Genomic DNA, 13,021 nt, shown 5'->3' on the forward strand with positions numbered 1-13,021 from the left:
TAGATGCTCCTTTCAATTCAAAAAAAAAATTTGGATATTCAGTCTTATTGTGTGTGTCAATAACCAACAACCCCTACATAAGCTATTGTAATATATATTCATAGTATATAAATTGAAAAAAAAAGAGTATTAATTTAGTTCATTTTGAGCATCATCTTATTTTTAGAGCAACTTAGTGTTCATTTTGGTACAACACTTAATCCTTCGTTACTTTCTTGCATTACCTGCTTAATTTCCAGCAACTTGTAGCCTACTTTCCATATTTATCCATACCCTATCTTAACCCCATTACAACCTGGCTCAAGACCCTTTGATCATGATTATTGATTATTTCGTAGTAGTGGAGATTGGATCTATAAGCAAGCCTATGGTAAGCACTTTTTCTGTATTTTTGTGTTGAGAGCTTGGCGATCTTCTTTCACCTATATACACTTGTGTGTTTTGAGTGACATCTTGTGAGGCATGGTTCTCAATTTCTCAATCTAGATGGTTTATCATTTTAACTTTAGCAACTTTATTAAGTTTGTTCTCTCTCTTAAGGATTTAGTCATTTGGGGATTTTGGGGAAAATTATTACGGAGTTTTGAAATTTGTTTTGAGCTAACCTCCTACAATGCATTTGATTGAGTTATTTGGTATCTGTTTGAGGAGTGAGCTGTTGATTGCTTGAGGACAAGCAAAAGTTTAAGTATGGGGTAATTTGATAAGCATCATACTACACATGTTTTCATGCCCGATTGTTTACATTTTTATGCATGATTATCCCGTTTTATGCTAGAATCACCTGTCTTTTGTTTCCTTTCTCGTTTCAGGTCATTTTCGAAGGACACCATCAATAATTGAGGGAAATACGTGTGATTACGGACCAAAATCCATCAAATTGGGCGAGGACTAGCACCCCGAGGGTTGAGCACGTCCTGGACTACGGCCGTGCTGAATTGCCAAGAAGCTATCCCTAATTGTGCCATTTCAGCACGGCTTCCGAAGCCACCACGGCCTCCAGCACGGCCTGTGGTGGCTCAGCACCGGCTTGGGCACGGCTTGGAAGGAGTCAGCACAATAGACTCCACAGATTCAGCACTGCCTGGACTCCGGTCGTGCTGAATCATCACAGCCTGGACTCCGGCCATGCTGAATCAACTATATAGGCGATTTTGAGTTCTTTTGGAAAGGACATGAATTTTTGACTCAATTCTAAGATACACACTCAATCAATTGTTTCCTATACCTCAATTGTAGACCTTGAGAGATCAAATTCATCAATTGAAGGAGGGATTTCACTTGTTCCAACATCGAATTAAAGATCAAGACAAACTTTGGGAGCATCCAAGAGGCAACTAGGGTTTGAGATTTTGAATTTGCTAAATTAGGGTTTCTCATTCAACTTGAAAGAGAAGGGTGTACATGCCTTTAATTTTCTTTTCCTTATTTTGTTCCTTAATTGCTTTAACCATGAACATGAGTAGCTAGATCTTTTGAACCCATTGGGGTTCACCTTTGTTGATGGATTATGCTTAATTGTTAGATTTGTAATTGTCATTCTTGCAATCTTCTTGCTATTTAGTAATAAAAGTTTGATTCAGTTAATTTGAGACGTTGAATTAATTGGTTGTGGGTTGTTTCTTGACATTGAGAAATGCTTGTTAGAACTGGACATTGAATAGTAAGAACTGGTAGTTTAGAGATAAGGTTGATTTACTCGTTGGATTAAGAATTAATAACTCTTAATAGTTTTAAATCATGCTTAATGCTAATCTGTAGTAATCCGATAGAAAGAGATTCCATTAGGTTAGTGCAGGTTTAGGAACTCGGTAAGCTCGAGAGAGGAACCGGGTTCAATTCAGGATTTAGGCACCGATAAGCAAGATGGGCAATCCATAAAATCCATCTTTAGAATTCCATTACTTAGGCCCCCTTTTGGGTTTGTTTCTCTCTTTGCAATTATTTTTTTTATTGTTCTTTGTCCTTCATTTACTTATTTGCACTCATAACCATTAGCTGGTAACGTTAGAACTTTCACACCCTATTTCAGACTAGATAACATAGTAAACAGTAGTAACTCTAGGTTGATCTCCAGGGATACAACCTTGATACTCACTAGTGCTAGGCTGCATCGGTAGGTTCACTGCCTTAGGTGTAGGTTGCATAAATAGATCATCAAGTATATAGGCAAAAGTTCGATTTTCTTAGAGGAGGCTCGATTTTCTCTGACCTAATTCGAGTATACACTCAATTCACTTATTTTTTGGACCTCAATTGTCGACCTTGGGAGATCAAATTCATCAATTGAGGGAGGATTACACTTGTTTTCAACATCGATTTGAGGATCAAAACAACATTTAGGAGCATTCAAGAGGCAAATTAGGGTTTGATATTTTGGATTGGAAAATTAGGGTTTCTCATCCAATTTGAAAGAAAAGGGTGCACATGCCTTCAATCTTCTTTTCCTTATTTGTTCCTTATTTTGCTTTAACAATGAACATGAGTAGCTAGATCTTTTGAACCCATTAGGGTCTTTATTATGATGGATTGTGCTTAGTTGTTAAATTTGTAATTGCCTTTCTTGTAATCTTTTTGCTATTCAGTAATAAAGTTTGATTCAATTAGTTTGAGACATTGAATTAATTGTATTGTGAGTTGTTTCTTGACATTGAGAAATGCTTGTTACAACTGGAAATTGAATAGTAAAAACTGGTAGTTAACACTTAGAGATAAGGTTAATTCACTCGCCGGATTAAGAATTAACAACTCTTAATAGATCTAAATCATGCTTAATGCTAATTTGCAATAATCTGATAGGAAGAGATTCCATTAGGTTAGTGCAGGTTTAGGAACTTGGTGAGCTCGAGAGAGGAGCCGAGTTCGATTCAGGATTTAGGCACGAGTAGCAAGATTGGTAATTTATAAAATCAACCTTAGAATTCCATCACTTAGGTCCCCTTTGGGTTTGCTTCTTTTGTTGTGATTGTCTTTCGATTGTTAGTTGCTATTTATTCCTTTAATTGCATTCATAATCATAAGTTAATTAATTTAGACTTATCACACTCTATTTCAGACTAGATAACATAGCGAACAGTAGTAACTCTAGGTTCACCCGATCTCTAGGGATACGACCTTGATACTCACTAGTGCTAGGCCGCATCGATAGGTTTACTGCCTTAGGTGTAGGTTGCATAAGTAGCCCATCAACTACCAACAGGAATGTACAGTTGATGATGCTAAGTTGCAGTTACAGGAATTTTTGGTGGATTTTCCACAAGTACCTTCAATGATGGAAGATGAGCACGAGTTATCCAATGAAGAAGTCTTAGAGCAGCTCGGGTTTCTTCTAGCAAGTGAACTAAGCCAAGAACTGGAGAAAACCATTGACATTCCTGAAGAGATTGTCCAACCGTTGATCCTTCCAATTGGTGAAACTTCAGCTTTCAAATTGGAAGAGACCCTAGAGCATCATGACTACGTGCAACTATATGAGGAGCGAGTTTTACCCATCATATTGGCAGCTTGCTTGATAATCGAGATGAGGAAATTGACAATTATCCTTCTAAGCGGATACTTAAAGCCATTTGCCTAGAAGAAGGATGGATGGTCGTCGATCATACCCGTTTGCTTTTCACCATGAGTCCAGCTAAGAAGACTCGTCACATCAAAAAGAAGCGCTTTTGGGACGCACCCCAAATTTTGTTTTTCATTTTTAATATTCTGACCTTTCATTTTGAAACATTTTATTAGTTTTAGTTTTCATATTTTATTTAATTTTTATTTTCAGTTTTGATTATTTCTTTATTTTATTATTTTCTGTTTCTATCGAGGACGCACTGAATTTTCACTACACTAGCCTCGGCGGATGATCAGGGCAGTCCCCTAGATCTTTTATTTTTGCATTTATTTACTTTATTTTTCGTACATGTCATGCACTTGGATTGTATTGCCTTTATTTCTCTTAATTGAGCATCCCATGCGGGGTATCCATTTTGTTTTACACTGAGGACAGTGTGTTCTTCAAGTGTGGGGTGGTTGTGGGTAAACCTTATAATCTTTCTCTCTCCTATGATTTTTAGATATATCTAAAATTGCTATCGCTAAGTGTTGTGTATTTTTAGGGGATGTTAGGACACTGTGTCTTTATGCACTTAAGTATGCTATTTTTGAGCTGATTGATGACTTGATTTATAGAATTGTAGTTACTTTTCTTTGTTGTTCATTATCCTTGGAAAACAATTGATTGTGTGTTACACATCAGCCCTGCCGGGTTAAACCGATGTTATTTAATTATTTTTGAATTGTCAAATTTTAACTTAGAATGTTGATAATGTCGTATGCATGTGTTTCTTAAGTAATGATTCAATTAATGATGTTGTGAACCAATTGCACCTAATACCACACCTCAAAGTAAGATTTTGAGCCTGTTGAGCATTCATTACACTTATGCTCTTTATATTTCTTATTTGAGTGTGCATTGTACTTGACTTCGCTTCTAGAACTTGCTTTGTAATACTTGTTGAAGGTACATGAATATTGTGAATACCATGAGATGATTTGGGCGATTTAGCCCTTTATGTTTCCATTAGTTAGCCAGTTTTGAGCCTTAACCTTTTCTTCATAATTTACACCTATACACTTCAATTAATACCGTTCTTTACATTTGTCTTTCCTTTACCCTTATGCTGGAATTTCTTTTTGTGATTTGCTCACCTTTATGTGGGATTAAAATGCCAGTTGCTATGTTGGTAAATTCACTAAGTCTTTTTGATACTTTAGATGCTCCCTTCGATCCAAACTGTATTTTTATTCTTTACGTACATAGTAGTTCTCTTATAAGCTGTTAGTTTATTATTCAAAAAAAAGGAAAAGAAAAGGAAGAAGAAGAAAACAAATAAAATTCTTTCATTATTTATCTCTGTATTGGATTTAGAGCATTTTCGAGCTTATTCTATAAAGTGAGGATTTTAGTGAATAATTCCTCTTGTAATTTTTAGGCATTTAATCCTTTGAGCATACATTGTTGTTTATTGCAAGATTTCTAGCATTTTCACACTTCTTTCCCAAATCTCCATACTTTTACCTTAACCCCATTACAACCTTAGTAAAGACCCTTTAATTTTGGTATTTACTTATTCACAGTAGCGAAGATATGATTTATGAGCAAGCTTATGATGAGCGGGTTTTGTGCATTTGCTTTGAGGGTTGGTTTGTAATGTTTGTATTGAGTTACTATTTAAGTTATTCTTGCGTTAATATTATTTCCATTCTCTGTAAATGATTGCAATTTGATTTATGATTGAGTTTACTTTGAGATGTGTTGAATACTATCTATTGTGGACTAGGGGCATAAACTGTAAGGACTTGCTGATCGTAGTTTTGTGAGTTAAGTTGTTAATTGCTTGAGGACAAGCAATAGCTTAAGTCTGGGGTGATTTGATGTGCATAGTTTTACACATATTTGCTTGCATATTATTGTGTATTTTCTTAGCAATTATTATGCTTTTATTCCAAGATCACCCGTATTTTGTGTTCTTTTGCATTTCAGGAGAATTTATAGGTCCATCATCAGTGTTTGAGCAATTTTAGATCAATACATGCGAAAACGGACGGGAATTCATAAAAATTGGACGAGGGCTCGCATTTCAAACATTGAGCACGGCCTGGACTCTAGCTGTGCTCAACCCATTAGCCTTTGATCCTCAAATGTGGTGTTTTGACATGATTTTCGGGGCTACCATGGCCTCCAGCACGGCCTAAGGTGGCTCAGCACCATTGAGGGCACGGTCAGGGAGAAGAGGCTGATTTTTCAGGACTCGGAGGTTCAGCACAGGCGTGAGCATGGCCGTGCTGACCAGCACAGGCTTGGGCATAGCCGTGCTTACCAGCACAGGCTTGAGCACAGCCATGCTGAAACATTTATATAGGCAAAATTGAGTTCTTTTGGAGGTGGTTCGATTTTCTGACTTGATATCACAAATACATGCATAAGCCATCTTTTCCTAGACTTCAATACTCGACTTTAGGAGACTATTTCATCTATGGAAGGAAGAATTACATTGGTTTTTACATCCAATTGAAGATCAAGAGGAGATTTGGAGCATTCAAGAGGCAATTTAGGGTTCATCAATCAGATTTGGGGATTTTGAGTTGTTCATCCAATTCGAAGGAAAAGGGTGTATCTATTTCATATTCTTTATTCTTTCATTGTTATTGAATTCCAAATTGTTTTGGACATGAACATGTGTAGCTAGATCGATTAAACCTATTAGGATTTCCTTATTATGTTGGCTTAGTACAAAATTGTTGGATTGTTTGAGTTCCTTTTTTGTATTCTTCTTGCTTTTAGTATTAATAAGATATCGCATTATTCATGAGACGTTGTGAATTGTGTTCCTTAGATTGCTTTATGTAATTGAGAAATTCATTAAGTAATTGGAATTTTGAATAGCAAGAACTGGTCAATGATCACTTAGAGATAAGGGTAATTGCCTAGCCAGATTAAGAATTAACAAAGCTTAATAGAGGCGGATTAAAGCTTAATGCTAACTTAATTATCGATCGTTAGGAAGAGATTCCAACTTTAGGTTCTTAGGTTCAGGGATTCGATTATCTTGAGAGGGAGACCGAATTTAATTAAGAGTTCATCCACGGGTAGCATAATTGGATTCATCAATCTGTTATCTTTTGTTTGATTGCCAACTAGTTTAGGTTCCCTTTGTGTTTGCATTTCTTGTCTTGATTGTTTCCTTCATTTATTCATTCTTGCATCTCATTTAGAACTCACTTTTTGGTTATTAGCAAATCTAGAATTCATCCATAATATATTTTCGGTTAGATAACTAAGAACGAAGTAGTAACTCTAGGTTTTCACTTTCCTGAGAATACAACATTGATACTCGCCATTAGTGCTAGACTGCATCGATAGGTTCACTGCCTTAGATTATCACTACATAAATAGCTTATCAGTATGCTTCAAGGTCACTTTGCCTTGGAATCTTAGAATTTATATTTTGACACCTCCTAAGTTGTTGTCTATGCACGTCCATATCTCTCTAAATTATTCATTTGGTCACCATCTTCTTAATCATCTCAGATCTCCCTTCTCCCATGGAATTGATTATTGTATGTACTATGCTCCCCTTGAGTTTGAGATTCAAACTTGTCAAATTTGTCCTCAAAGTGACTTAGTCTCTCGATGAACCTCATCTCCATCTTCTCCATCATTTGTTGGATGGACTTCAAATCTATATTCCCTTCCTCACTTAAGTGCCCTTTGCTTTATCTTGAGAGATGTTGTACAACCTGCCTAACAAGAAAGAAAATAAAAGATACGTCACCTAGTCACTCCCTTACATATTTCACTTCTTTGATAGAATTGCTTGTGTTTTCGCTCAATTTTAGGCTTTTACCCTTTTTTGAACTCACCACTCGCCTTTTACCATTCAAATTCCTTTATCTAAGTTCTTATAAAACTAAAACAAGCAAACAAACAATTGCAACAAATTACTTATCAAATTAACATAAGAACTTGAATTTTAAACTTTTAAAATTCAAATGCAACACATAAGTATCAAATAAAAGAAAGTAATTAAATGAACAAGAATTAATTAAAACAAATAAAAACAAAGTATAGGTTTCCACAATCGTGAAGGAATGGGTAACAAAAGGTATTCAACAAGGAATTACATTTTGTAGTTACAAGGCCACTTCCAACTCACTTTTGTTGCACCAAAGAGTTTTTTCCTTCTCTTTTTTTTACTAGGTGCAAACTGAAATTGCATGAACTCTTTTTTTTAATATAGGGGGAAGTAACAAAAGAACTTGCTAGGATGGTATTTTGCTTGAATCTAAACCCTTTATCAATAAGAAATCAACTTTTGGCCTTTTAGTGTAAAAAAGATAATTTTGGCCTTCTTTGAATTTTTTTTGAATAAGGTAAAGAAATTGAATGAGTAAAAAAACCAAAAAAGAATTAAAATTGGATAAGTAGACCTGATTTGAAGTCGAAGTTCGGATACCAAATAATATGAACTCTATTAACCCAAATCGAAATTGATGCTAACTTTAGAATTGTAAAATTCATATCTAAGATGAAGTAACTAAAACCCTTTGATCATAACGAATCAAGAACTTTAGTTATAACAAGATGTATGTCGCCACAATTCTAAAAGCTTAAAAGATTAAGTTTTTGAAAATTGATAAGATAAGAAATTTGTAAACAATGTAAGAAACCTTGAAAATTTCATAAAGAACAAAGTAAAGAAATAACTCTCACTTTATTAATAAGAAAATAATTCATACAAGATTGATTGACATAGGTGACCGAATACAAGATATTTATAAGCCTCCTACAACCCTAGAATGACACTAGAAAAGGAATAAAATCATTTAGGAAATAATAGATTACTTTCTAAACTAAATAAGAAATAAAAAAAATCTTAAATAACTAACAAGTATATGTCACATATAATTGAGCTAGAAAAAAGAAAATAAGTTATTTAGGAAGTACCTAAACAAAATAAAGCAAATAAGAAATTTCTTAAATAATAAAAATAGAAGATCTCGGCCCCCTTGCTCACTAGTTAACATTTTTAAGTTGAAACCCTAATTACTTAAGGAGGCCACACGCATAAGCTTGCTCCTTAAGTCCTCCTTAGCACAACTTGCTTCTTTAATGCCTTATTAGCTTGATTTGGATAATTAAGGCCCAATTAGATTTAATCAAGCCCCTTGGTATTGGATCAAGCTAATAAGTCTTGGACTTGATTTTAGAGTTGACTCCTCATGGATTGTAGTGTCTTGAACCCAAATATTCTTGATGAGCCCAACAACTGCTTCCTTCATCTTCTTAGTCTTTGATCTTGTAATTAGTCCTTCTTGGATTCTTAAAGGGTCTTAGCCTATTGATGTATATGGACTCTTGGCCTTGGTCACATCACCTCTATAGTAGAGAGGAATGCTCTGATAACCTCGACAACAGGTGTTCTTACGCATAGGCAAGAACCTTAGCAAATTAATAATAAATTGGTCTTGAGCATCGGACCTCGAATCATGGACGGTGTCATCGAAGGGTATAGGGGAACCCGAGAAGTCGATCCTTGTGATGGCCAAGAAGGCAAGTGGAGACAAAGTTAGCTTTTCCATCGGTGTGCGAAAGGTGTGGGTTGTATCAATCCATCATTTGATCAGTGCATAGACCGAGGTGTGATTAGTCCTTCCAATAGTAGCTACAAATCAGTGGAACCCGATGTCACCTATTCGAGCATGAATAAAACTGGAATCCTTATTAAAACACTCTTGGGCTCCATAAAAGCTGCCGACAAACCAGATTGATACAGTATTAGTCTGAAAAAGCACAAAAGCAGGTTTGAGTGAACGTGCACATGCATTAAATTTAAAAATCAGGTATGAACATTAAAAAGTTCAAGTTTTTAAGCAAATTCGTGTATATGAGCTGTTTCGGCTCCTGCACGGCTGATTCAAGCTGTGTAGAGCCTATCTGCTATGCACACAGCCAATTGGCTGTTCATTTAGGGCAGTATAATTTTACACAATTTTTCGATGTTTTACATGTTTTTTGAGTATATAAAAGACAGATAAGTAAGAATAGCAAGAAAATATACCTCATTGACAATCGAGAAAGCTCGAAGTGTGCTCAATTTAGCCAAAAAGGGAATTTCCTCCCCTTTCACCAACTCTAAGTCATTTTGGCAAGAAATTGGCGGTGAAAGTGCCAATTTGGTATGATAAAGTGCAGCCTGCTGATCTTGAAGAACTCGCTATTTCAAGACAAATTTGGGTGGATTTGGTTGAGAATTGAGAGAGAAATCAAAAAGGAGAGTAGAGAGGGTTAAAACAAAAATGGGTGAAATGAAAAAATGAAAGGAAAGATGACAGATATATGTCCTAAAAGAGGTAAGCTACCATTTTGGTCCATGACTGACAAATTACGCTTAGGTTTTTAGTTGGCAAATTACTAGTTTAGTCTCCAAAGAGCAAAAAACAGTCAAATTACATCCCAAAGTTGGAAAGCATCATTGTATATCTTAGAAGTGATAGATTAACCAGTTTGGTCCCTAGAATGGGAAAACCACTAATTTTATCATGAAGCAAAAAATCATAACTTTTTATGTTCCATAGTGGAGAGTGACTTAGAAATGGACAAACGTGGTCCCTAAAATCAAGATGGATGAGCATGGTCCCTAATCAAAGTGTGCGAGTGTGGTCCCCAATTAGAGTAGACTAGTGTGGTCCCTAATCAAAGTGATCGGGCATGGTCTACAATTAAAGTAGACAAGCATGGTCCTTAATCAAAATGTGGGGGCATGGTCCCTAATCAAAACGTGACAGGCATTGTCCCTAAGTCAAAAGCTTTCGTGCATATCGGAGGGTGCTCTTTGAGATGCCGAGCCTATGAAGCATGGCTTCAACAACTCAAATATCCTTTTATCTGTATCCTTGATGTTTATGATTTATCTCGATTTATTTAATAATGCACATATTTATAAATATCGACAAATCAAGGGCAAACTGTTAGCACCTATTTTTCAAATTTAAATATCGAGGGAATTATGGCAAACCAATTATAAAATTTGTTACTTCTCTTGGGTCTCGTAGGGTTAAGGCCGATCAAATTCTAATTAAGATTACGAGTAATTAAGCCAAATTTTTTTTTGAAATCAAATTGGATTGGATCGATAAAAAGAAATAGTTTTGGGGATGAAATTGAACCAATTGAAAAGTTTAGGGATTAAATTGTAAAAAATCTTAAAAAAATTGCAAACCCAAAGCCAATCGGCTCTGTATAGAGCTGATCAGCTCTATATAGTTCTAATTGGCTTGAGACTCGAGTCTTAATGTCACTTTGGGTATTTTGCGACTTTAATCATCAATAATAGGTAAAATATATTTTCTAGAAGGTTTTATTGATAACCATTCAAATTTTAATTCTTTTTATGATTAAATTAATTTTTATCCATAATTATCGTTTAAAGAGTTTTGATAAATCCTTTAATTAGTTCTTCCTTCTATAAAATTTGAAAAGAAAACCCTAAGCCAAGGGGTTGGCAATTCTAGACAGAGAACAACTGATAAGTTTTTTGGTAAACATACTAAGATTTCTTAAAACTAAACACGATACTCTAAACACTTTAGATACCTATCCGATCTTTGAATCAACCTCCTGCTCTACTCTTATGACTCGATGATCTCCTCAATACACTGACAACCTAAGGATTTCTAAACTCATTGCATCAAATGATGCTTTTCTTCTCTTAATGCTTTTCTTTATGAATCTAGCAACATGCCTAGGGTTCATATGATAAATTATGTTTATTGATTGTTTATATATTTTGCATTATTAGATCTATGAATGCCATGTTTAAATATGATAACTTGTCAGTTTCATTTGAAAAGCATATTAGGAATTTGAATCTGATAACTTACATTCTAGGGTTCCGAATCTAATAAATTTATGAGTTTGCATAATAGATCTAGGTTCTAATGTGTTTCTATTAGAATTGCATGATTAAGGCATTGAATTTTCTTCTTTTATTTGTTTTGAATAGTGGTCATATTTGGTTAGGTTTTATTACTATAAGTGTATTTTAAGTTCAATTATGCTATTTTGTCTTAAAAGTTGGCCCAATTATGTATTTTGATGTGTTTCTTACGTGTATTAAACATATTTTTATATTTTTGTGCATGTTTTGCAAAATTTGGAGCATTGGTGTCGAAATCTAGCCTGGAACCCCCCTAAAGCCAATAGGCTCTATGCACAGCCAATCGGCTGTACATAGTCTATCAGCTCTGTGACAAAATCAATCATTCGTCTGACTCTCATTTTGCAGATTTTCAAAAAATTTAGATGATCTCTAGCTTTTTAGGTATATTTTAGTCAATTTTGAATTATTTTAGTTGTACGAAGGTTGTAATAGCTTAGTAATTTTCCTGCTTCATTTTATTTTGTTTAATTTTTGTAACCTGTGATGATAAATGCATATTTGCGTGATTGATAATTAAAACTGGTCACTTAGACTTCAGGTTTTTATTTTGGATTTTGGCATAAAACTTATAGTCCATTAAGTTAATAAGATGATAATTAGACCTAAAAGTAAAACTAATTAGACTTATATAGGTTCTGCCACGGTAAATAAGTAAACTGATCCACTTAGACTTAGGTAACTAAACCAGGCCTTGGCATGTAACATGTAGCTCATTTAGAATTAATAGTTAGTAATTGGAACATAACTTATAATCGTTGGGCTAGACTAAACGAGCTTCTTTTGCATAACTAAATGGTTAATTGGGTTAATCAGATAAATGGAGAATTACATTAAGTTTAATAAAATGGGCTAAAATGAGGTACCTAACATGTTATATTGTTTGAAGTGTAAAAAATTATTATACTGCATCTATAGGAAATTGGTTATTAATTAATAAAAGTGTCCTGGTCAAGTTACACGGACGATTCCCTTTCTCAGTTTGCACTAGTCTTTCTGACTAGTTCATGTGTTTCTAATTAGGTTGAAAAGTCTTGTAGTGCCGTATTCGCTAAGACACTTGAATACGCTCAGAAATCGCTGCCCAAACTAGTATAATTATAAATTAAATTATATATTCAATATAAAATTAATTAAATAATCATACATGAGCAAATTGCTAGTATCTGACATAACAAGTAAACATTTAAAGACTTAATGATATGTGGCTATTATTTCAAATGATGAAATCCTCTCCAATCAAATCAAACTTCACTAGTCCACTAACCCTTAAACACAGATCATCTCAAGTGGTATAGTACGAAAGCTAAAAAATTATAACAAAATAATACAATAAGTATTTTTACACTTATTATAGAATAAGGCGGGTTCATTGCATAATTAGTTACCAAAATTTATACTTTGTTTCAATTTTGATACCAAACTTCAATTTGTATCGTTTTGATACCTTAACTACAAATATAATATCAACAAGATGTCATCCACTAAATTCCGATGATTTTGTGCTTATATAGCCATCGAAGGTCCAAAAGGCA

Source organism: Ricinus communis, chromosome 8 (assembly GCF_019578655.1).
Source record: "Ricinus communis isolate WT05 ecotype wild-type chromosome 8, ASM1957865v1, whole genome shotgun sequence".
NCBI lineage: Eukaryota > Viridiplantae > Streptophyta > Magnoliopsida > Malpighiales > Euphorbiaceae > Ricinus > Ricinus communis.